This window comes from Oryx dammah, unplaced genomic scaffold, assembly GCF_014754425.2.
Source record: "Oryx dammah isolate SB20612 unplaced genomic scaffold, SCBI_Odam_1.1 HiC_scaffold_6, whole genome shotgun sequence".
Classification (NCBI taxonomy): domain Eukaryota; kingdom Metazoa; phylum Chordata; class Mammalia; order Artiodactyla; family Bovidae; genus Oryx; species Oryx dammah.
This window is the reverse complement of record NW_024070190.1, coordinates 9924908-9949925: the sequence shown is the minus strand read 5'-3', so window position 1 is coordinate 9949925 and position 25018 is coordinate 9924908. Positions and strand designations below refer to the sequence as shown.

The following is a 25018-nucleotide window of genomic DNA, read 5'->3' as shown; positions in this document are numbered from 1 at the left end:
TAAGTCTTCTAGAGCAATGGTGATTATGTCATTGGGGTAAATTCCCCACCTCAAATCCCCACACAATTTAACCTCCTACTTCACTAGAAACTGCACAGAGCTTGGCCTAGCAGACTGCAGTGACTGGAATACAGAGGAAACGTACATCGTCCCTTTTCTCCTCTGGCCTGTTAACATTTGACCCAGAGCCCTGGAGGAGCAGCTGTGTTTGAAGTCTTCCAGCACAGGTGTAGGGTTACCTGGTAAAGTTTCCATCTCCCACCCAGATCCCACCTTTCATCTCTGGAGAGGAACAGACAGAGAATCTTAGGTACAGCCTCTCACAAGGGGACAAAGGTCCAGCAAGAGATGGCGCAGAGGACAGACCACCGGGAATAGGTACAAAAGACTGAAATATTAGCAAACAAACAAATGGGCTGTCCACTGCTTTCAATATTCTCTCTCTTGTCCTACCCTCTTAACACAATCTCAGCCAATTATATATGATCATTCTCTTACTCAAAACATTATCTTTGCATTCGGGTACTGTCAGATGACTCAAGTTAATAAAGGTTTTCTGTATTTGCTGCACATCTGTATCTCCATGCACATATCACACACAGGAGGAGGTTCATGGGCAGTTAGGGGTTGACCAGCACTCCTGGTTAAGACAAGCCCTCAAGGCAGAAACACCCACCAAGTGCCAGGCAGGCCAACCTGGCCAGAGGCGCTATGACGTCCCTCTGCCCCACCTTCATTTCCCAGCACAAAAGAACTCTTCCAGGACTTCCCTGGTGCTTCAGTTAACAGTCCGCACACCAGTGCAAGGGACAGGGGTTTAACCTCTGGTCGGGGAAGAGCCTACGTGCCACAGGAAAACTAAGCCTGAGCACTGCAATTACTGAAGCCCATATGCTCCAGAACCCATGCTCCGCAGCACGAGAAGCCACTACAATGAGAAGCACTTGCACTGCGGTGAGGAGCAGCCCCCACTTGCCGCAACTAGAGAAAGCCCAAGTGCAGCAATGAAGACACAGCACAGCCACAGCTAAATATATATGTATTTTAATTGAAAACAAAGAACTCTTCCAAAGACCATCCTATCCACCAACTACTCCCTCACTATAGACCTGTCTTCATGAAGTCATATGTTACCTAATGCTCTTCCCCCACTTTTAAGAAGAGGCAGCTGATTTTAAAGTGATCCCTTTTCTAATGGCTTGTATTTCACAATTTAACTTCACTTCTCTGAAAGCTAACTCAGGGTAATGATCCACATTGACTACCTGCAGTGCAATTTGGAAGCTGCTGGACTGGTATGGTGAGACTCATGACTAATCATGACCATTATGAGTATTAGGACTGTGATATTTTATAGTTAGTTGTCAACTGTGACATAAAAGTACACAAAATCCAGAATCCATTTTGTTCACCAAAAGACAAACGTACTATAAGTTTACAGAATAAACTGGCCACCAGTGACAGATTCAAAGATAAATCGTGAAATACACAATTTGCTTACTTTTTGCATAAAAGTTTAAAGTGAATAAACTGAATTTACTGAAAGTGCTTTAAAATCTCTTCTTCCATTTCTATCAATGCAAAAATGCATGTCTTCCATTGAGAGGGTCTCTCTATAACCAGTGTTATTAAAACGAAACAGAGGGCTTCCCTAGTGGTCTAGAGGTTAAGAATCCACCTACCAATACGGGGGACACAGGTTCAATCCCTGGTTGGGAAAGATTTCACATCCACAGGGCAACTAAGTCCATCCGCCACAACTAGTAAGTCCTCACTCAGGCGCCCACACGCCACAGCTACTGAAGCCGGAGCACCCAGAGCCTGCCTCTGCAACAGGAGAAGCTCCCGCAGTGAGAAGCCGATGCAGTGCAACTGAAGAAGGTCCACGCACAGCCAGGAAGACCCAGTGTAGCCAAAAATAAATAAATAAACAGATAAATCTTTCTTCTTTAAGCAGAAACTATTTAGATATATATTATCTCCTGCAAACAGCATGTCATCAATCTGACCCTGACTAGGTAAATTAATAAGCAAGAAGCAAGCAAGCTCACTTACCACATTACAACCTTTAAATACTGATATGAGTGGTATTTGTTTGAAATTAATTGCACTTAACATGGGAAACTGCTCCTTTTTGCCTTACTTTTGTTTGGTCATGTTACAGAACAAGAAAATGTTGCGTGTGTAACTGTGACTCACCATTTTAATCCCCTAATGCTCAGCTTCAGTGAATGAACTGCACAATTCTTCAAATGCCTTTCTTTCTTCTTACATGTATTGTGAGTGCATTCATAGGAGTGTCGTTTTCTGGGTTAAGTCTGCTGCTGCTGCTGCTAAGTCGCTTCAGTAGTGTCCGACTCTGCGACCCCATAGACAGCAGCCCACCCGGCTCCCCTGTCCCTGGGATTCTCCAGGCAAGAACACTGGAGTGGGTTGCCATTTCTTTCTCCAATGCATGAAAGTGAAAAGTGAAAGTGAAGTCGCTCAGTCATGTCAGACTCGCAACCCCATGGACTGCAGCCTACCAGGGATTCCTCCGTCCACGGGATTTGCCAGGCAAGAGTACTGGAGTGGGTTGCCATTGCCTTCTCTGGGTTAAGTCTAAGGACTATCAAAAATGACAGGAAGGAGAGAGATTTGCTTATCTCTACAGATTTTTTAAAATGAAATACATGAGGAATTCTACTGAGTTTAATAAACAATAAAATATTTATAAGCTCTCTGGGGTCTGCCTTCCAATCTCACAAACAAACACAACTCCACACACAACACTGACAAGGACCAACCCTGGCAACTGGATGAGATCCCAGGTCCCAGGATCAGCTCAGGGCTCAGGCCCCCTCAGCATGGGAGCCCCCCACTTCCAACACCAGTCTCTACAAGCCTGAACTCATCACAACACCAGGGCAAGTGCCTGATAAAAGGAGATTAAAGTGAATACATAAAGAGAAATAAAGGCAGTGCAACTGGAGGAAGCACCTCTGTCCAGAAAGCAACCGCGACTCACAATTCTAAAATGAGGTTTTTAAAAAAGCCATATGTGCTAACAAATAAGACCCAAAACACAGAGGGCCAAGGATGCTCTCTGACCTTCAGCTTAAACTTCAGCTGAGAAGCTGAACGAGCAGGACGGTAAGCAGTACTTTTCCAATGAACTTGACAAGGTCTCTATTCCAAAAGGTATTATACTGAAAATATTTCATTTTTATAAAACTCTTCATACTAGATTTTTTTCACAGGTATGCTGATCAAGGCTTCAGAAGTCCCAGATCAGAGGCAAAAAGCAAAGTTACAGGTGGTCTCTAGCAGTCATACACACCTCCAGTGGAGCCGAGGGGATGACCTCCAAGTGTAACAAGGGTCTATATGTTCTCCAAAGGCATCAAATAAAGAACTGTCTTCCAACAATTCTGGAAATTACCTGTAATCTAAACATTCAGAGATGACATTATTGTTGATCATGCCCAAGTTTAAAATTTTACTAATTTGGAAGTAAATTAAAAGATCAGTTCAGTTCAGTTCGGGCGCTCAGTCGTGTCTGACTCTTTGCGACTCCATGAATCGCAGCACGCCAAGCCTCCCTGTCTATCACCAACTCCCGGAGTTTACCCAAACTCATGTCCATCAAGTCAGTGATGCCATCCAGCCATCTCATCCTCTGTTGTCCCCTTCTCCTCCTGCCCCGAATCGTTCCCAGCATTAGGGTCCTTTCCAATGAGTCAACTCTTTGCATGACGTGACCAAAGTACTGGAGTTTCAGCTTCAACATCAGTCCTTCCAATGAACACCCAGGACTGATCACCTTTAGGATGGACTGGTTGAATCTTCTTGCAGTCCAAGGGACCCTCAAGAGCCTTCTCCAACACGATGGTTCAAAAGTATCAATTATTTGGTGCTCAGCTTTCTTCACAGTCCAACTCTCACATCCATACATGACCACTGGAAAAACCATAGCCTTGACTAGACGGACCTTTGTTGGCAAAGTAATGTCTCTGCTTTTCAATATGCTATCTAGGTTAGTCATAACTTTCCTTCCAAGGAGTAACAGTCTTTTAATTTCATGGCTGCAATCAACATCTGGAGTGATTTTGGAGCCCGAAAAACTAAAGTCTGACTCTGTTTCCACTGTTTCCCCACATATTTCCATGAAGTGATGGGACCAGATGCCATGATCTTCGTTTTCTGAATGTTGAGCTTTAAGCCAACTTTTTCACTCTCCTCTTTCACTTTCTTCAAGAGGCTTTTTAGTTCCTCTTCACTTTCTGCCATAAGGGTGGTGTCGTCTACATATCTGAGGTTACTGATATTTCTCCACACAATCTTGATTCCAGCTTGTGCTTCTTCCAGCCCAGAATTTCTCATGATGTATTCTGCATATAAGAATATGCAAGTATACATACAATATACAAGAATATAGAAGAATACACAGAAGAACTGTACAAAAAAGATCTTCACGACCCAGATAATCACGATGGTATGATCACTCACCTAGAGCCAGGCATCCTGGAATGTGAAGTCAAGTGGGCCTTAGGAAGCATCACTACAAACAAAGCTAGTGGAGGTGATGGAATTCCAGTTAAGCTATTTCAAATCCTGAAAGATGATGCTGTGAAAGTGCTGCACTCAATATGCCAGCAAATTTGGAAAACTCAGCAGTGGCCACAGGACTGGAAAACGTCTGTTTTCATCCCAATCCCAAAGAAAGGCAATGCCAAAGAATGCTCGAACTACTGCACAATTGCACTCATCTCACAAGCTAGTAAAGTAATGCTCACAATTCTCCATGCCAGGCTTCAGCAATACGTGAACCGTGAACTTCCAGATGTTCAAGCTGGTTTTAGAAAAGGCAGAGGAACCAGAGATCAAATTGCCAACATCCGCTGGATCATCAAAAAAGGAAAAGAGTTCCAGGAAAACATCTATTTCTGCTTTACTGACTATGCCAAAGCCTTTGACTGTGTGGATCAGAATAAACTGTGGAAAATTCTGAAAGAGATGGGAATACCAGACCACCTGACCTGCCTCTTGAGAAACCTGTATGTAGGTCAGGAAGCAACAGTTAGAACTGGACATGGAACAACAGACTGGTTCCAAATAGGAAAAGGAGTACGTCAAGGCTGTATATTGTCACCCTGCTTATTTAAATTAAAAGATCAAATTGACTTTAATAATATATTCAATGTAATACATCCAAAATTTTAACAAGTCGAATATTAAGAAATTAGTAAGATTTAAAAACAATTTAAATAAAATAAAAAATAAACATTCAAAAGAAAGCAACAAGGATTTAAAACTGTGAACAAAATCAAGATACCACTTTAGAGACAATATTAGAAGGATCTGGACACCTCCAAATGAAGTTATACTTCGAGAACAGAAAAGACAAAATGCCAAAAATAATTCTTGATGGGGAAATTGGTTCATTTCCAGTAAGGGTGAACTGAATAGGATCTTTCAGGTGCTGGGTGCCTGTTCAATCCAGAGCAGGTGAACAACAGGAAGCCAGGATGGTTTGGGACACAACAACGTAAGAATTGTCCCTAGGGTTCAAAACAGGGCAGGACAGGTCTTTATTTTGAGTCGAAAGATAACAGAAGGAACTAAGTGGGAGGTGGTAGGTAAAAGCCACTTCTGTGAGAATTATTAGGATATTTTCAATTTTTTTGCCATCTTCTCCCACTCTTCCCATGAAAGACATAACCCCTGAGACACCAGCACCCTCTCCAGAAGCATTCCCTTTTCCTTCACACCATTCTACCTACAAATTAAACTCACTCAATACATGAGATACAGGCCCACACTCCCTGCAGGGGCTGCCAAATACTTCATGCAACAGCACAGGCTGGGAAAAAATGAAGGATTTGGGAGGATGAAATAGTGACTTATAAGAGCAAAGGCTGATGAAAATGTTTACCCATTAACTGAAAGTCAAAGTGCACACATTTTGGAGGCATGTCAGGTTTAGCCAGACGCCAATAAATCACCAGGCTAGTTTTCCTCCTTTACACAGGAGTTTAATATTTCAGTCAAGAGAGAGGCACCATCCTCTGAAGTTATATACACTTGATCTAGCTGATTAGGCTCCACATGGGGCCCTTTTGTTCACTACAAATAAAAAGATGTTAAAAAAAAAAAAAAAAACTTGCCACAGTGCGAGCTGCAAACACACCATCTGCAGCTGCTCAGCCACAGCTACTGCCCCCAAATCCAGTGACAGGCTTGAGGAGCGCTCCTCTTCGCTCCAAGTTATCCTCAACAGCTGTGTTCTCATCACTCGGGAGGTTCCCTGATTCCTTCCACGCTTAAGTTATTGGCAAAAACTAGCAAACTCAGCACAAGCCATCTGCACCGCAGCCTGAACAGACAGCAGCCAGTGAAAGGAAACCGAGGTGACTCCCAGATTGTCAAGAGGCCCTGATGTTCCTGCTGAAAGAAAAACCGCTCAGCCTCTCCAGCCTTAAAAAAGTCAAGCATCATTTATTTCAACCAGGAGTTTCACTTCCCCGCCTTTCATTGGTTACTGGAAAATGACGCAGGCAATTCTATCACTCAGATTGTCATTCAAGAACATGAACACTCCAACCTCCAGGAAAAAAATAGAAATTTGGATAAACTCAAAGCTGGATGCAGTCCCTGAACTTCTCACGGTCCCAGCACATTACAGGTGCCATCAGGTGACCCATGGAAGGAACAGCTATGTGTGGCACCACCAGGACCACTCTGCACATCCTTGGAAACCCTCAGGATGGCTAGAGAACACACAAGTCAGAGCCCATGCAGGGCGACCACTCCCCGCCATCACCACCCTTGGCACCCAGGGGGCAGTGACCTTGGCCCCTGGAGTCCAGGCAGACTCACATCTGCTCCCCTGGGTCCCTCAGGCTGCCCCTCTCATCGATCAGATTATCACTTCAAGAGCCTTTCAAGGTGCTCGCAGAGTCTACCAGAGTTATTTTAGGGGAATGCAGTGTGATGTTGAGACTTCCCTGGTGGCTCAGACGGCAAAGCATCTGCCTACAGTGTGGGAGACCCGGGTTCGATCCCTGGGTAGGGAAGATCTCCTGGAGGAGGAAACGGCACCCCACTCCACTATTCTTGCCTGGGAAATCCCATCAACGGAGGAGCCTGGCAGGGCTACAGTCCATGGGATCGCAGAGAGTCGGACACGACCGAGCGACTTCACTTCACTAGTGTGATGTTAGGGCTTCCCTGGTGGCTCAGACAGTAAAGAATCTGCCTGCAATGCAGCAGAGCCAGGTTCGATCCTTGGGTTGGGAAGATCCCTCAGAGAAGGGAATGGCAACCCACTCCAGTATTCTTGCCTGGAGAATCCCATGGACAGAGGAGCCTGGAGGAATGCAGTCCATGGGGTCGCAAAGAGCTGGGACACGACGTAGCAACTAACACGCGCGCGTGCACACACAGTGTGATGTTAGCTCCTCAGAAGAGGGGGAGTCACACACACCACCACAGCCTTAGGCTTCACCCGAGACCCCAACACAGCTCCTCTCTGAGCTGGAGACGCCCCACGGCCCCATGGAATTGCCTTCTGAATGACACACAAACCAGAGCCCCTGCGCTCGCTGGGCAGGTTTCTGCTCCCCAGAAACCCTCAGGCTCCTGAATAAATGACTACCAGGGTTCCATTCATCAAGTGTCTCTTAAGCCTTCTATTATGAGACTGGATTTTAAACGGGGAACTAGGTCCTTTATTACATTCCCTAATCCACGTCCCCAGGAACATTTCTTTCCAAGTTACAGAATCTGTCTGCAACCTCATGATTATCAGATTTAATCCCTCCCATCCTCCACCCAGAACTGCACTTCAAGAAGACCTGCACTGAGCTGCTTGTATAGCACAGGGAGCTCAGCCCCGTGCTCTGGGACAATCCAGAGTGGTATGCAAGAGAGGTTCAAGAGGGAGGGGATACATGTATACACATGGCTGATTCATGTCAGTGTAGGGAGGAAACTAACACAACATTGTAAAGCAATGATACTCCATTAAAAAAATAAAAAAAAAATAAAGATAACCACCTGAGAAGTGGAGAATAAAAAAAGACAGCACTGGCTCCAATTTAAAGAGAATTCCACCGAGAGCAACCACTACCAGGAGACCGACTCTACTTCCAGAATGAACATGCCAGAAGAGCGAAACCCCTTCTGCCTACCCACCCCAGAACCTGAGTCCCTCCCGAGGATGGCGCCTGGCAGGACAGAGCGGGCAGGAAGTATCCGACAAGTAAGTGACTCTGTCTGAGCACATTCGATGTCAAAGGCAAGGCCACTTCTGCAGCATCCACGGGGACACCGCTCAGCAACCCCTGAGCATGAGCCATGATCAGGTCACTGAGTTCTCTGGAGGACAAGGGCAGAAGTGATACAGACTCTTTCTGGAGTCCTCGGATGACCACCTCCTGAGTGCAGACGTGCCCAGCGGGTTCCCACCAACCAGTGAGGACAAAGACAGGAAGCAGAGAAACAAGATGGAAGGAACCCGGGTCCCTGAGTGTCAGCAGCCGACCTGCCCAGACCTCGAGTTGTCACTCAGGAAAGGAGTCAGCGTCTCTCTTGTTTGACACTGCATTCTGGAGTCTCTTTTAGAGCAGGTAGAACTACCCTACCCAACGCAGCCTTAAAGAAAAGTCTTCACACGCTGACAGCACTGTGTGGGGGATTTGTGTACACTATATATAAACATTAAACCAGTACTACTGATGAGAACTGTTTTCTTGGTTTTGATCATACCTGGAGAGGTTTAGCAACTTGAAACTCCAGTAACAGTGGGCTGAGCAAAGGGGGCGGTTAATCCTGGCATTTTATTCTTAAGTCAACTAGGATTTTATTTTGCCAGCAAATATCTCCTCAGCACAGGTGATTTTAAAATCTCCTAATATTTCAGCTTTATTTGGTTAGTTTCCTCTATACAAAATTTTAGTCTTTAGAACTCTTGCATTTGAACTAGAAATTACAGATAGCCCTCTGCATCCCCAGGCTCCACAAGTGCAGATTCAACCAATCGCAGATTGAAAATATTTTTAAATTTCCAAAGAATCAAAACATGAATTTGCCACACATCTGCAAATATTTACATAGCATTTACATTGTGTGAGGTAGTATAAGTAAATTAGAGATGATTTAAAATATATGGAAGGATGTATGTAAATTATATGCAAATACTACACCATTTCATATAAAACACTAGATATCCCTAGATTTTGGTTTCTGAGTGGGGGGCACTGTCCTGAAAACAATCCCTATGAATACAGAAGATCAACTCTGTTCCTCAAAGATGCCTTACAAAAACTTATTTTCTATTTCAAAACTTCTTGAAAAAGTTAATCACAAATCCAGGAATAGGTTTGCAAAAATAAAGAGATGTACTTTCTTTTACCTAAAGGTTTCCCAGTAGCAAACACAATAAATGGATGACGCGTATGGCGGGTCTGGGTCCTTCTCTTCAGAAGCCAGAGAGCCCGGCTGAATGCCTGGAGCTGGCCTGCAGCCCTGCAGCACACTCCAGCAAACCAACAGAAGCAACACTGGGTTTTCAAGAGCCCCACTCAGAAAACGGCCATCTCAGACGTGAAAACCACACCCCTGTTGGCAAAGACGAGACTTAAGAAAAACACACAAATACCTAAGAGAAACTTGTTCCTGATATCACTTTACAATAGGATCCTTGAAAAGAGCATGTGACCACGTGACCAAGGTAGCCGTAAGCCAGCCTGGTATAATATACTTAAAAGTGGATGGGAAAGCAGAAATAATTTTGCTGAGAGATAGAAGCCTTACACAAAAGAGTACATACGGCCGGATTCCCTTTATATGAAGTTCAAGAACTGGCGAAACTTACTCGAAACAAACAGAAAAAAGGGACAGTGGCTGCCCAGGCTGGGCGTAGGGAGGGAACACTGGGAAGGGACCTGAGATAACTTTCTGGGGTGGTAGGGATATCTTAAAAGAAGTATGGGTTACATAGGTCCATGTGTACGTGCACGCTAAGCTGCTTCAATCGTGTCCAACTCTTTGCGATCCTATGGACGGTAGTCCTCCAGGCTCCTCTGTCCATGGGATTCTCCAGGCAAGAATACTGGAGTTGCCATGCCCTCCTCCAGGCGATCTTCCCGACCCAGGGATCGAACTCATATCTCTTATGTCTCCTGCATTGGGGGGCATATTCTCTACCACTACTGGGTCTCCTGCATTGCCGATGGATTCTTTACCATCTGAGCCACCACGGAAGCCCTACCTAGCTACATACATTTGCCTAAACTCCTAGAATGACACACTTAAAATGCACTTATACAGTGCATTTCACTGTATAAACTTTGCCTCAAAAAAATTTTAAAGTTTTAGACTCAATTATGACATGTGTGCTGATGTGCTTAGCAGTGAAGCATATTGACGTGTGCCACTTATTTTGAAACACTTTCACAAAAAAAAAAAAAGAAAGAAAAGCATTGATGGGTAGACAGAGATGGACAGGAATATACAAAGCAAGTACAATAAAATGCTAACATTCTGTAGAATCTAAGTGGTGAGTATACGTGTCCAGGATACTACATAATTCTTTCTCTCATCTTACCTATGTGAAATTTGGCATGAAAATAAGCTGAGGGAAAGTATATGCTAATTCTGCTGCTATCTCTTGTTTCAGAGCGTATAGGAGTACGCGAATCTCACTCAGCATCTAGTACTTCTTCACAGGGCATAAAGAGAGCTCATGGATAGCAACTGAACCCTTGTCCCAGGGGTGCCGGAGTGGTGGATGAGGTGTTTGAGGGACCAAAGCTCTCACTGTCCACAGCCATGCTTCCTAAGGCTGCCTCAGTTGAACACTGATTGCTCAAAATTATTTTAGAGTAAATCACTTCGGTAAATCAATTACCAAAAGTTATATGTTTCTAAATATAAAGTCTTAAGACAACATGACCTTGAATTTCAAATATCATACTTGTGTGGTATTCTCTGAACAAACAACTGAAACAAAGTCAGTGATCTCACGCCAAAATAACGTGGCTAAAAGGTACAAATTTTCAGTTAATTAGATGAATAAGTCCAGGGGATGCAATTAATGTATGGCATGGCACCTATAGTTGGTAACAGTGTAAGGCATATTTGAAAATTGCCAAGGGAGTAGGTCTTAAAATTCTGGGACTTCCTTGGTGATCCAGCGGCTAAGACTCCGCACACCCAACGCATGGGGCCCGGGTTCAATCCCTGGTCAGGAAACGAGATCCCACATGCTGCAACTGAAGATCATAAGTGCCACAACACAGTCTCAGCATGGCCAAATAAATAACAACAACAAAAAAAAACCACGTTATAATTCCAAGAGAAAAAAATCAGTCTCTCTCTATGTGGCAACAGACGTTAACTAGACTTACTGTGATAATCATTTGACAATATGTAAAAGTACTGAATCATGTTCTATACCTGAAACTAGTTATCGTGTTATATGTCAATCACATCTCAATTTGTTTTAAAATGTTGGCTTTTCATCTCTGATGAGTCCAAAACAAACTCCTTTAGGAGTTTATTTTCTCCTTTAGGAGTTTATCTTCTCCTTTAGTTATTTTCTCCTTTAGGAGTTTATCTTCTCCTTTAGGTTTACAGATACATTCTATAATCTTTAGCAAATTACAGTGGAGGAGGGGAATCAGGTTGACTATCTTACACAACAGGTAAGTTAATCAACCACTCTGAAAATACTGTCCATCACTTTTCTTAAAGCTGTTTTTGTTAACAAAATCCAGTTGCGAGGTTGCAAAACCCAAACCAGGCTGGGATCTAAGTTTGGTCCTAGGCAGAGTAAGTTGATGGAGACAGTACTATGATCTGAGAAACCGCTAACAGAGAGAGGGTTTAATTTGTACCTGCTGGTCCATACAGAGCTATGAGTGGCTTTGCATATAAGAGCCCTTCAACAAAAATTCAAACCTGACCATTTTCCAAAGCCTAATCCGGATCCTACCTTTTCCTTGAATGTTCTCTGATTATACGCCCAAACACCATGTGCTCCATCACCCACAGTCTTCACTCTGAAAGAAGCTGCGGTGCCCATCAACCCAAGAGTCCCTCTTACATAGGAGTCTACTAATATATGTGATGAACGGCCATCAGCCAGGCCAGGTCACCTAACAGGGCAGCCCTTTCTACCAAAAACAGTGGGCCTAGGTGGCAAACCACTCTCTTCACATTCTCTTATTTATAAATTGGTACCAAGAGGAAGACTTGATTCCAAGATAACCTCAAGGTTCCCCTGCGGCCTGAAATGCTGAGTCTGATCATTTGCTGACTGTGCCACGCACTTCCCTGGGCCAGAAGCCTGGGATAGAGTTATCAGATCCCTGCCCTCAGGGCCTCACCCCCAGGACACCCCTTGGTAATCTGGAAATCTCAGATGCCAGAGTTTAAAGAGAACCTAAGATTGTGCGGCCATCCCCATTTGAAAACTGGCTCCTACTCACTGCCCTGGAAGCAAAGTAAGCCAGACACAGACACCGAACCACTCCAGCCTGCCCTGGTGGCTCAGATGGTAAAGAAGCTGAACTCCAATGTGGTTTAATTGCTGGGTCAGGAAGATCCCCTGGAGAAGGGAATGGCAACCTACTCCAGTCATGGTAATGGAGAAATCCATGGACGAGGAGCCTGCCAGGCTCCATGGCTTCCAAAGAATCAGGCGCAACCAACAACACTGAACCACTCCACCAAGCCCTCATCCCAAATGCTACTTTGCTCTTCCAAGGGAGGTCCCAAATGCTTTTTTTAAATTCCCATCTTTCTCCTTAGTTTTACCTTTTCCAGAAAGTTCAGGTGAGGCTTTTAGGTTTTTCGTTTGTTGCTTTTTTTTTTGGCCACACCACGTAGTTTGTAGGATCTTAGTTCCCTGACCAGTGATCAAACTCAAGGCCCATGGCAGTGAAAGTGCCACGTCTTAACCACTGGACCATCAGGGAATTCCCCAGAAAGGTCAGTTTTAAACAGGTGAAAGCTTGCAGTGAAAGTGAAACTGCTAGTCACTCAGTCGTGTCTGATTCTGCGACCCCATGGACTCTAGTCCACCAGGCTCCTCTGTCCATGGGATTCTCCATAGTAATAATGGAGTGGGTTGCCATTCCCTTCTCCAGGGAATCTTCCTGACCCACGGATTGAACCTGGATCTTCCGTATGCAGGCAGATTCTTCACCATCTGAGCCACCAGAAGAGCCCCAAAGTTTGCAGGAATAGGTAGAAAACAAGCAAATGTTGTCCCTAGACTGCTGCCCGGAGGCCAGGCCTCTCTGCATCCTCCTCCATGCTTCCCACAGCAGAAGGCAAGCACGATAAGCGTTTGTGGACCAAGTAGCAAAGGAAAGCCTAAGATGGAAGGCAGCGCCTCCTGAAAACCTCCCAGGGCCTGCTCCTCACTCTGTCCATGTATCCTGGGCCAACTCAACATCCCCTCTGTGATACAGCACGCCTGGGAAAGAAGTGTGAGCTGTGATGCTGTGATGCCAGGCCGAGAGGATAGATTTAGAAAGCTCCACATAGCCAGACACACAGCGACAACAGCCATCAGACATCACCCAGATTTAACTAGCCTAAAATTAGCAGTCGGAGCAGAGTAGTTACTGCACGGATGGCGTCAGAGCTCTTCTGACTGGCCGACTGCCAGTTTTAAACAAATCGTCCTGCTTTCTCTACCAGGGAAACAATATTTTGGAACAGAGCCAGCCAAGCATTTCTGCGGCTGTTTCCATTCTCGCTCTGCTATTAATGTTTTATAATTCAGTGACAAGGTGAGCAGAGCCTGTATGGGCTACATCTGTAAGGGGGTTATTTTCTTTGTTGCAAGTACTCATTCTTTGGATGTGTACTTTAGAATGGTGGAGGAATCCTTTTAAATATTTAAATGCCTGAAATTTATTTAGGGCTTCACATTCAACTGACTTAAACAAAGATGATGCAAATCGGGTGAAGTATAAATGCAAAACGAAAATCGGTTTCCTCTGATCCTTCTTTTCATCCTGGCAAAGACTCAGGAGCAAAAGAAATGTTCTCCGCAGGATCATAGGAGAGCGCTCTCGCTTCCCAGCAGAGAGGAGAGAGCCTGGTTCAATCAGCAGAACTGTTAAACTACAAAATTTCTCATGAATAACAGAGGATCCACTGGCTGATAGAAGGGTTTTAGGCTAGAACAATAGCTTTGCAGCCTGTTCCTGGCTACCACTTCCCACTTGGAGGGGCAGCAGTGACATAATCCTGGCTTTCTCCTCTGGATACACTTTCTTTACCCATGTCCCCCATTCTTTTTATGATTTATTGAGATCAGTAGGACCCCACAAGGTACCTAGGGTCCCACATGGGGGCAGAAAGGCGAGTTTAAACTCTTAAGAACTAAGATTCAGAAAACCACGTGTATTCTTGTCTGAAATCTCAGTTTTCACATCGTTGGTGGGGCGGCGGGCAGGGGGTTGTAAATCGCATCAGCCTTGTGTGGTTCTCCTTCAGTCTGCAGGAGACCACAAATAAAAGTTCAAGCACAATGGCTGTTTTGAAATCTACCTTCAGGAATCTCTCTCCCCAGTTCTTTATCCTGTTCCTAAGTCAAAAACATTAACCTCCTTCATTCATTCCTCTCACTTAAAACTTTTTCTAAAAGAGAGCGGATATATGTATTTATAAAACTGATTCACGTTGCTATATACCTGAAACTAACACAACACTGTAAGTCAACGTAACTCCAGTAAAATTTTTTTAATAAAAAAATTAAACCTTTTAAACAGATCCATTATCCCAAGCAAATGACTTCCAATGATCTTCAAATAAACAAAGTTGTTGATAGATTAGGTGATTTTACTATTATTTCATCTCTCAGCCTCGCCCGCCGCTCTTACAGCAAACCTTAATACCCACATTTAAACAAGCAGGAGTTGCAATGACATCCCCCTGAATTCATGCACTATAGGAATTAGTACCAGGTGAGGATATTAAGATAGAAGGCTTCTACCTATGCCTAGGGAGCACCTACTGCACGTAAGGCATAAGTAGTATTCCAACACACTCTGCAATTCTCAAAATAAAAGGACTACGTTAGCAGAAGGGGTACATACACTACTGATCAGTTTTACAAAATCGTTATTTCCTGTAGAAATTATCATCAATTGAGGGAGAAAAGATAACGCTGAACAATTCAGACCTTTCTTCCCAGTTATCTTTATTAAGGAGTCCAAACCTGACCTGTAAGTGAATTGTAGCTTCATCTGATTCCAGTAAGGCCAAGGCCATGCAGTTATGAGTTGGTATCAGACTTTGAAACCTGGGAAAGGTGTAAAGCACACCCTCTCACCCCGGGGTGCCCACCCTCCCCGAACCACACCCCTTGGAATGGGGCAATAATGATATAACAGATGGAGTTCCGCTGTCACCCTCTTCAGAAACCACTTCTCCATTTTCAGCATTTTGATATCACAGTTCAATTACAGGTCATTTCAAGTGACCCAGAAAAGATATAAAATGAGGCATAAAAGGCTGTTTAGGTAGATCATTTACAATAGAAATAATGAGAACCTCAAGGCAACACTTCCTTAGTTCAACAAAAGCCAAGACACACAGTGCTTTCGTGTTTAAACCCGGGGCTTTCAATCCTGCCTTTATCAAACATTTGTTTGCTAAGAGGCTATTATGTGGCAGAAACGACGGCAGTATAAGGAATATAGCAGTAATGACCAGAAATGTCCCTACTCATAGGGCACTTTCATTCTATGGAGGGGTGGCAGAAGATAAACACAGAAAAACCAATGTACAACATCATGTCAGGCTAGAGAGCAAACGCTACAGAGTAAAATGGCCCAGCACACGGGGAGGCTGGGTGGGGTGGGCAGTGCAGGCGGGGCTGGTGGCTACCAGGCCCTCCCCTCCTCCCCTCCAGCCCACGTGCTCTCCAGAAGCTAGGACTCTGGCCCGTCATGCACCTGTGCACTACAGTCCTGGCCAATATTAACCTACACTTTCAAAATTGTTCTTGCTCTTTTTTATTTTCATTAATTTTTATTGCAGTATGGTTGCTTTTCACTTTTTTCTCTTTTCGTAGTTGCTTTACAACGCTGTATTGGTTTCTACTGTACAGCAGAGTGAATCGGCTATACATACACATATATACCCTCCCTTTAGGAATTTCTCCCCGTTCAGGTCACCACAATGCTTTGGTTCCTGGTGCCATACAGTGTATTCTCATTAGCTGCCTATTTTATACATCAATACTGTATATGTGTCACTCCCAATTCCTCCCACCCCTCCCTTTCCCCCTTGGGGTCCATACATCCGTTCTCTAAACCTGTGTCTATTTCTGCTTTCCAAATAAGATGATCTATACCATATTTCCAGATTACACACATGCTAGTATACAATATTTGTTTTTCTCTTTCCGACTTACTTCACTCTGTATGACAGTCTCTAGGTCCATGCACGTCTCTGTAAATGACCCAATTTTGTTCCTTTACATGGCTGAGTAATATTCCACTTTTATTTATGTTATACCTCCTCTTTATCCATTCCTCTGCTGATGCACATCTAGGTGGTTTTCTCATCCTGGCTATTGTAAACAGTGCTGCAATGGATACTGGGGTGCATGTATCTTTCTGAACTACGGTTTTCTCTGAGCTAGAAGTTTCTAGATGACCACATGATTAGTGACATCCTTCTAGCCTCATTCTGGGTCTGTGTCTGCTATGCTTCAATAATATGATGCTCCCCAGACAGCTGAGTTCAACGAGAAACTCTGCAAGGAGAATGGTATCCTCTACCACATCCTTACTCTCCCACCCCACCCCCAAGTTGAAACCTCAAGCTAAGCAACCCACTGCGCTCCCCTGGTGGCTCAAACAGTGGAGAAGCTGCCTGCAATGCGGGAGACTCAGGTTCAATCCCTAGGCTGGGAAGATCCCCTGGAGAAGGAAATGGCAAGCCACTCCAGTACCCTTGTCTGGAAAATTCCATGGACAGAGGAGTCTGGTAGGTTATAGTCCACGGAGTCACAAAGAGTCGGACATGACTCAGTGACTTCACTAAGCAACCCACAACCAATTCTGGAAGAAAACTGGCCAAAGTAAAAACTGTCCTCAGGATAAAGAACAATTACAGTAAACAGAAGACCTATGAAGGGCAGAGTCTGTCTTATGCTTCCATTCACAAGACCCTGCAGGCCCCAGAGAAACTGTTTCCAAACAACCTTGAACTATAACCAGAGAGGGTGAGAGAGCAGTGGTCTCAGGACCCGGGCCACACATTTCAAAGGGTAACAGGCAAACTCTCAGAATCAAAAGACTCCAATATTCATTTAGGTTATTATCAGACTTCTTAAAATGTATATTATTATGTTTTATAATGTCCATCCCCTGGAGGAGGAAATGGCAACCCACTTCAATATTCTTGCTGGGAAAATCCCAAGGACAGAGGAGCCTGGTGGGCTATAGCCCATGGGGTTTGCAAAAGAGTCAACATGACTGAGCAACACAGCACGCACTTACAATGTCTATATTTAACATGGTAAAGTTATGTGTGTGTGTGTGTGTGTGTGTGTGTGTGTGTCAGTTGCTCAGTCATGTCCAACTCTTTGCGACCCCACAGACTATAGCCTGCCAGGTTTCTCTGTCCATGGAATCCTCCAGGCAAGAATACTGGAGTGGATTGCCATTCCCTTCTCCAGAAGAACTTCCCAACCCAAGTATCGAACCCTGGTCTCCTGCATTGCAGGCAGATTCTTTACCATTTGAGCTATATATATATATATATATAGGCAGGAGACATGGATTTGATCCCTTGGTCAGGAAGATCCCCTGGAGGAGGGCATGGCAGTTCACTCCAGTATTCTTGCCTGGAGAATTCCATGGACAGAGGAGCCCTGGTGAGCTAAAGTCCATGAGGTCGCAAAGAGTCAGACACGACTGAGCAACTAACACTTTCACTTCTTTACACACACTATATTAAACATACACACACACAAGCACATATAGACAAACGTGTATGTGCACATATGTATATTAAGCACAGTAGATTCGGTATAGTTGCGATGTACACCGGAAAAAGTTTAGAGACCCTACTACAAAGAAATCATTGTTCTTTAGATTAAATCCAAACAACAGCATGTGTCCTGTATGAAGAACCCAAAGCATAATTCCTAAAATTACTTATTAGAAACTTCAATATAAAGAGGACTGTACCCCTACCCTATTTCTGAACCATGTGAATATCCACTGTTCCAAAGGGTACAACAATTATCAAAGTCCCCTGAAGACGGTGCACCCGCTACTGCGCCCTAAGCATTACAGTCAGAGATTTTTTTAAATGCCTACAGGATGGTTCATCTAAGATACATAATTTTGTGTTCACCCAAGCATAATTACTTTCCACAGTAACCATTTTTAACACTGGCTCTTTACCTGGATTTTTTTTTTCTTTCACCTCAAAGGACTTGAACACATTACTAAACAGCCTACTTTAGACTACTCTGATTTCTTAAACAGCTCAACTAACTGGGAGCTTCTCCTGGAAGATTTAGCAACTACACAAAAGTGAAAAGTATAGGGCAATCCAATTGGTAGCACTCAAAACACCCCTTATGGCTAAATGATTATTTATGAAACAGAAAGAAAAGAGTATCAACTAATTAAGACACAGGGAATTGGGAAAAGATGGTGCCTGTCCCCAAATATCTGAAAGCCATTCAAAATAAGACAATACCAGACTGCAAGATGTGTTTAAGAAAGTGCACAACATGCTGCTTTTTCCCACCATCTTTTTAGTGTTTAAGACCTCCAGAGGTCACAGGTCACAGTACAGCTCTAGCTTCTCAGTCTCTCCCTCCATATTTGAACATCTATTTTGCAGTTCCCCACCATGAAGAGCATGGTTCAAGTTACTAGGGACACACTGAAAATGAACTCAGTTCTTGGAGTAACTTGGTCAGTAGGACCAACAAAGAAGGCCTGACATGATCTTTCAGGATATCTGTCCACTCCAGTTTTCTGGCCTAGAGAACTCCAGGGAGAGTCCATGGGGTCACAAAGAGTAAGACACGACTGAGCAACTTTCACTTCACAACCAATCCTAGAAGGAAACTTCCAGAACACCATTCACAGTTTAGCCAGCAACTTTCTGGCCTGGAGAATCCCAGGGACGGCAGAGCCTGGTGGGCTGCCGTCTATGGAATCACACAGAGTCAGACACAGCTGAGCGACTTAGCAGCAGCAGCAGCAGAAGGTAAGATATCTAATGTGCAGACAGCATTTATTTGGGAAGGTTGGCAAGGGTGCTTTGATAATAGCATCAAATTCCCAAAAGCACTATGGGAAGAATCAGCCAAAGTAAAATTTAACAAAGTCCAATGAATGCTAGGTCTTGCATTAGCACAGGACAGGAAGACATGGCTTCAAGATAACATGTGACTAAGAACTAGAAGTTCACGTGAACAGGAAACTCTCTGGGTTTGAGTAAAAAGGTGAATGTGAATTTGACAGGATCGGCAAGTTGAAGGAAGGGCACCCCTATTCTATTCTGCACAGGTCATGAGCAGGAAGACTTCAGCTCCAGGCCGTACCTGGACAGGTACTGTCCAGTGAGTAACTAGAACACCTCTATAGAAGGTTTAGTTCTGGAGGCCACCAAGGGGATGGAATTCCTATTAACAGATAGAATTAGATTTCAACTCGACAGGTAGAAAACCACGTTCCGATCAAAACATCAGAAAGGTAGAACTCTCCATTCCTTACTAGGCCACGTGTGGATATATAAAGGGACCCCAACATCAAAGAAGGGTTACTTGAGTTGGTCAGTGATTTCCAAACCCTGGTCCATAGTGAAGTTTTCACTGATCTATGCAAAAGGAAAAGTATCTGTGTATGGTGGTATATACACCTGTGGGAGTAATTTTAACCTATGCCCTCTCTGGACGAAGAACTTTCCCTATGTCAGTAAAACATACATACATGTCCTCCCTTTTTTTGTTCATTTCTTGTTGGTATATCAGTGTATCTTGATGAAACAGCTTGACAGTAGACAGGAATTGCTGCTGTTCATTTTCAATATATGTACATAGCAACATAAAAAGTGGCAAATCTGACAACCTATAACATTTAAGTTTTGTCTCTGATTTTTAATTTTAGAAGTAGACAGAAACAAAAAGTATAGGAATGACATGAAAGGGTACCCTTATGGATTTTTGTGGTAAAGAGACGCTATGACAACTAAACTCAACTTACTGCATATCTTCTTTGCTATCACCCAAATTAGCTAAACAGTGTTGTATGGTGGGGGGGTGGGTAGATTTTATACACACACATACATACACATACACACACATGGGGCTTCCCTGGTGGCTCAGACAGTAAAGAATTCGCCTGATCCCTGGGCTGGGACACAACTGAGCAACTACTACTACTACTACGGCTACAACACACACACAAAGAGGCTTCCCAGCTGCTGCTAGGAGTCAAGAACCTGCCTGCCGATGCAGGAGACATAGGAGAGGCTGGTTCGATCCCTGGGTTGGGAAGATCCACTGGAGAAGGGAATGGCAACCCACTCCAGTGCTCTTGCCTGGAGAATCTCACAGACAGAGCAGCCTGGTGGGCCACAGTCCATAGCATCAGAAAAAGTCAGACACGACTGAGGCGACCTAGCACGCGTGCACGCTCACATATACACATATATAAAGGAACCGGGTTACACTAAACGTGAAACCTCTCGAGAAACAGAACCTCTACTGTAAGATCTGGCTTCCTTGGACCACTCTTTGGAACCAAAGTTTATGAATCAAGTTCACAAAGGATCACAATAGTTTATCTCTGAATTTATGAGGCATTTAATTCCTATCACACTGTTATCCTTCCTTCAAAAGGGAGTCACAGCTAAATGTCACTGTAACAGAAAAGCAACTTCTGAATCCTCGATTTCCAGGTGTAAACCAAGTAAGGGATAACTCTGATGAATGTTCACGTGCCAGCTTTGCTGTTTAGTTGCTAAGTCAGGTATGTCTTTGTGACCCCATGGACTGTAGCCCACCAGGCTCCTCTGTCCCTGGTATCTCCCAGGCAAGAATACTGGAGTGGGGTGCCATTTCCTTCTCCAGGGGGTCATCCCAACTGGGGGATCGAACCTAGGTCTCCTGCTTGGCAGGCACTAAACCACCATACCAACTTATTATAAATCAAAGGAAGAAAAGACAATCATAAAAAAATATATGCTAACCCAATCAGTCACGTTCATTACTCTCTATATACATTTATTTAAAACATTAAAGAAACCTAAAATTTTGGTCCTAAAAGGGATCATGAAAAAACTTTATCCAAGCTCATCTGTGCCAGGCCCTAGAAGCAGGAAGCCAGAGGTTCTTGTCACATCACCCTGTAAGGGAACAGGTTCATTAATAGAAGGAGAAAATCTGGAATATGGTTCCCTATATTCTTTAGGCATGTATTTCATATTTCATTCAAGTTCAAGCCAGGAAAAAAAAAAAAAAACTTTGCTTTTCAGTGCGACCCCATGGACTGTAGCCTACCAGGTTCCTCTGTCCATGGGATTTTCCAGGTAAGAGTACTGGAGTGGATTGCCATTTCCTTCTCCAGGGGATCTTCCTGACCCAGGGATCGAACCCAGGTCTCCCGCATTGTAGACAGATGCTTTACCGTCTGAGCCACCAGGGAAGTCCAATATTCTTTAGGCATGTATTTCATATTTCATTCAAGTTCAAGACAGGAAAAAAAAAAAACTTTGCTTTTCAGTTGACAATAATAGTCTAAATTTTCTTCAAATTCAGCATGTCTTTGAAGGGATTTGTAATCCTAAACCACCACCTTAAGCAGATCATAAGTTCAAAGACACAATGACTTCCTCAATCTCAAAAAAAAAAAAAAAAAAAACACACACACACACAAAAACCCTTTGCATCTATCAATTATGACTGGGAATGAGGGGGCTAAATCTACATAAACACACAGTTCTCTGGAAAGTACGCAGGAAACACAACCCCTTTAAACGAGTTTTGATGACCAAACACAGCACTCTAAAACCAGTTTCAGTTACCAGCCCATTGCCCTTTCAAGATAACTCACTATTATTTCCTCACTTTGAAGACTAGATAGATTTCCAAAAAGAATAACCCAATAACCCTTTGACCCCAGGTAAAGAGAGCCCTCAAGTTGGACAGGTGTTTATCAAGCTCAGGTATCAGGGAACCCTTCTAAATACCATTCCAGTCTCACAAGAAAATAAAACAAAACTTACAAACTGTATTACACAGCTTTAACCACAATAAGTACCATAAAAGTCAAATCATGACGCTGACAATTTCCTTCTTTCATTCCAGAAAATTATAGCTCTTTGAAAAAGGCTAAGATTTAAACACATCAAAAGCACTTGCTGGAAAATTTACACTTAAATCAACTAGGGAAAATGTGCAGCCCATACTATAAAGCCAGAAGCTCCACTTCCACACCTGCAATTTATCTCCTGGTTTATTTTCTACACCAAATGCTTACACTGCTTCTTATCCAAGCTCATTCCACCCCATCTATAGGTAGCATGTGGGTACTGATAAAAGCTGCTTCTGATTTCATTTCATTCCCTACTTCCCAGATGTTTGAGAGAGAGGTCTATTTTTTTTTTCCAGCTATTTGTGAATATGCTCTAATTTAGAACCAACAAATTTAACATATCATATTTTAAGCTGGGTAAGACACACACACAATAAGTAACAGCTATGAGAAATGTTGAGATATTTCTCCAGCTTCTAAATAAGTCTGCCTACCTAGGCAAGATTTGGACAGGCTGCCATGGTCTTACTTTAGAGAAAAAGTCCTGAAAACACAAAATTAAGAACCTGCTGCTACTCAATGGACAACTACAAGTCATGGTGATTTTGAAAGAAAGGGTTGTGCTTAGAAATGAAACACCCAATATCAGTTGGGGAAATAAAAATGGCCCCAACACAATGTTTGACTCATACATGCATCCTTCAACAACATCTCTTCCCCAAAATGCATCAACAGAGTCTTTAGAAAGAATCAATATTATGTGTACCAAAAACTCAAAAAAGACTGCACTTTCTCATGAATTACACTGTTTTATACTGTTTTGAATCAAGCAACCAGCTACTAAGGTAAGCAGAAAACATCCTTAGTAGAAATGTTATATAAAGAGAATTTTAAGTCTCATGGTAGAACTTTAAATTTTTCAATAACAGACATCCTTAAATCTGTGACTAAACACTAACCAAGATGTCTCCTGAAATACATCTTTAGAAACGCCAGAAGTAACAGACTACTTTATGACATCTACATAAATATTAGTTTTACAGGGAAGTAATCTATTTCAAAGAAAGCAACAGTTTTGGAGATTTTTTTTTTTTCTCCCATTACTGATTGTAAAACTGGAAAAATTACAACCTGGATTGCAGACAGCCAACTCAAAAGCGCAGTTTACTAAATGCCTGTCATAAGAAAGCCATCTAGTGTTAACATTTAGAAATGAAAACTGCAGACAAAAGAGGCAAAGAAAAGAAAAATCTAAGTGACTATTTGGAACTTACTGAGCAAACCTATGAGAATCACCAAAATTCTTTGTTTAAAAAGGAAGGCCATCCTTATCAAAAACCATGTCTAAGTCTAAAGAAAATTCAAAAAGTCTACAATTGCGTTTTGACCAAAATCAGGTTGTTGGTGACCACAATTCCGTGGCAATGCACTTGATGTTTCCAATACTCACGCTGGAGTCATCTTGGGCTGAATTAATTTAACTGAAGCAGGTTAATGATGACAAATATCTCCCAGAGGGGCCATGCCAACTTGTTTTCTCTTCCCGAGAAGCATCGGCTCTCGCTCACAGATGATGAACCGAGATTGATTCTTTGGGTTTGCGGCGCGGCTGAAATTAATCTGTAGGCGCTCAAGGGGCTACTCCCAGGACCTGGCCAAACTAGCTTCAAGGATACGCGGGCCCCCAAGCAGGACCGGGAGCGGAGGATGCAGCGAGCTGCGGACCCAGGGGAGCCGGGGAGCCGTCGGGCCACAAGGAAGGGCGCTCGCGGGCCGCTTGGGACCTTACAAAGAGGGGCGGGCGCCGCGAGGGCTCGCGCCCCGGGCACACCGCCTTCCCGGGGAATAAACCCCGCAGCAAGTTCAGCAAGTAACCCCGCCCGGCGCGCCGGGGAGCCGCGCCGGGCAACCTTTCTCTCTTTCCTCGGGTTAGTCACGGAGGAGTCGCTGCGCGCCCGGAGAGTCCTAGTGCTCGCGTCAACGAGACCGGGATAACCTTTCAGCCGATCGATAACTTTGAGAACGAACGGCGACGGCTCCTCTTCACCCCAGACTCCGGAGCGCGGGCGCATCTGCCGGTCGGACCCCCGCCCCGCGCCCTGGCCGCGCGGTCGGCCCCCCGAGGCGCCCCCAAGGGCAGCCCCTCACTTCAGGACGGTCCCGGGACACGACCCGGAGACTCCCGAGCGGACCCCGCCTCGCCTCCCGTCGCTCGTCGCCCCGAACGCACCTCGGAGACGCAGTCCGCCGCGACCTGCTGCAGCCCGCGAGCTCGCGGCGGCGCCTACCGGGGCCGCCTCCTCGCCACCCGCCGCTGCCCGGGGCTGCCCATCGGCCCGGACCCTGCCCGCACCGGGCTCCGGCGGGAGGCGGCCGGGACCCGCCGGCTGCGGCTGGAGCGATCGGCCTGCGCTCGAGCGAGCGGGCGGGCGCGCGGCGCTGCTCCTCCTCCCCCGTCCTCCTCCGGCTCCGCCGGCTCCTCCCGGGCTCCCACTCTGCAGCGCCGGCTCCCGACGCCGCGGCCCGCCCGCCCGGCGGCCCCGCCCCCCGTCCGCTCTGCCGCCTCCCATTGGCCACCGCCCGCCGGCCCCCTCGGCCCCGCCCCGCGATTGGGAGCCGGCGCCGTCCGTCCCGCCGCCCCGCGGGGCTCCGCGCGCAGACGGTGCGCGGTTCCCAGGCCCCGCGGTGCACTGGCGCGGCGCGGCCCAGAGGGGCTCGGCGCT

General features: G+C 44.8%; 1 protein-coding gene across 5 annotated transcripts in view; it reads right to left on the bottom strand.

The window, feature by feature from the left end:
* The window catches only part of SIPA1L2 (signal induced proliferation associated 1 like 2), a 246651-nt gene extending 222020 nt beyond the window's left edge, over positions 1 to 24631 (bottom strand). For 2 of the 5 annotated variants that reach the window (XM_040242742.1, XM_040242740.1), the window contains exon 1: positions 24526 to 24628. The gene's annotated coding sequence lies outside the window, so the exon portion shown is untranslated. Of the gene's footprint in view, positions 1 to 24525 lie in introns of all 5 variants that reach the window. The other 3 variants (XM_040242739.1, XM_040242738.1, XM_040242743.1) reach the window with 3 other exon arrangements.
* Between the last annotated feature and the right edge of the window lie 387 nt (positions 24632 to 25018).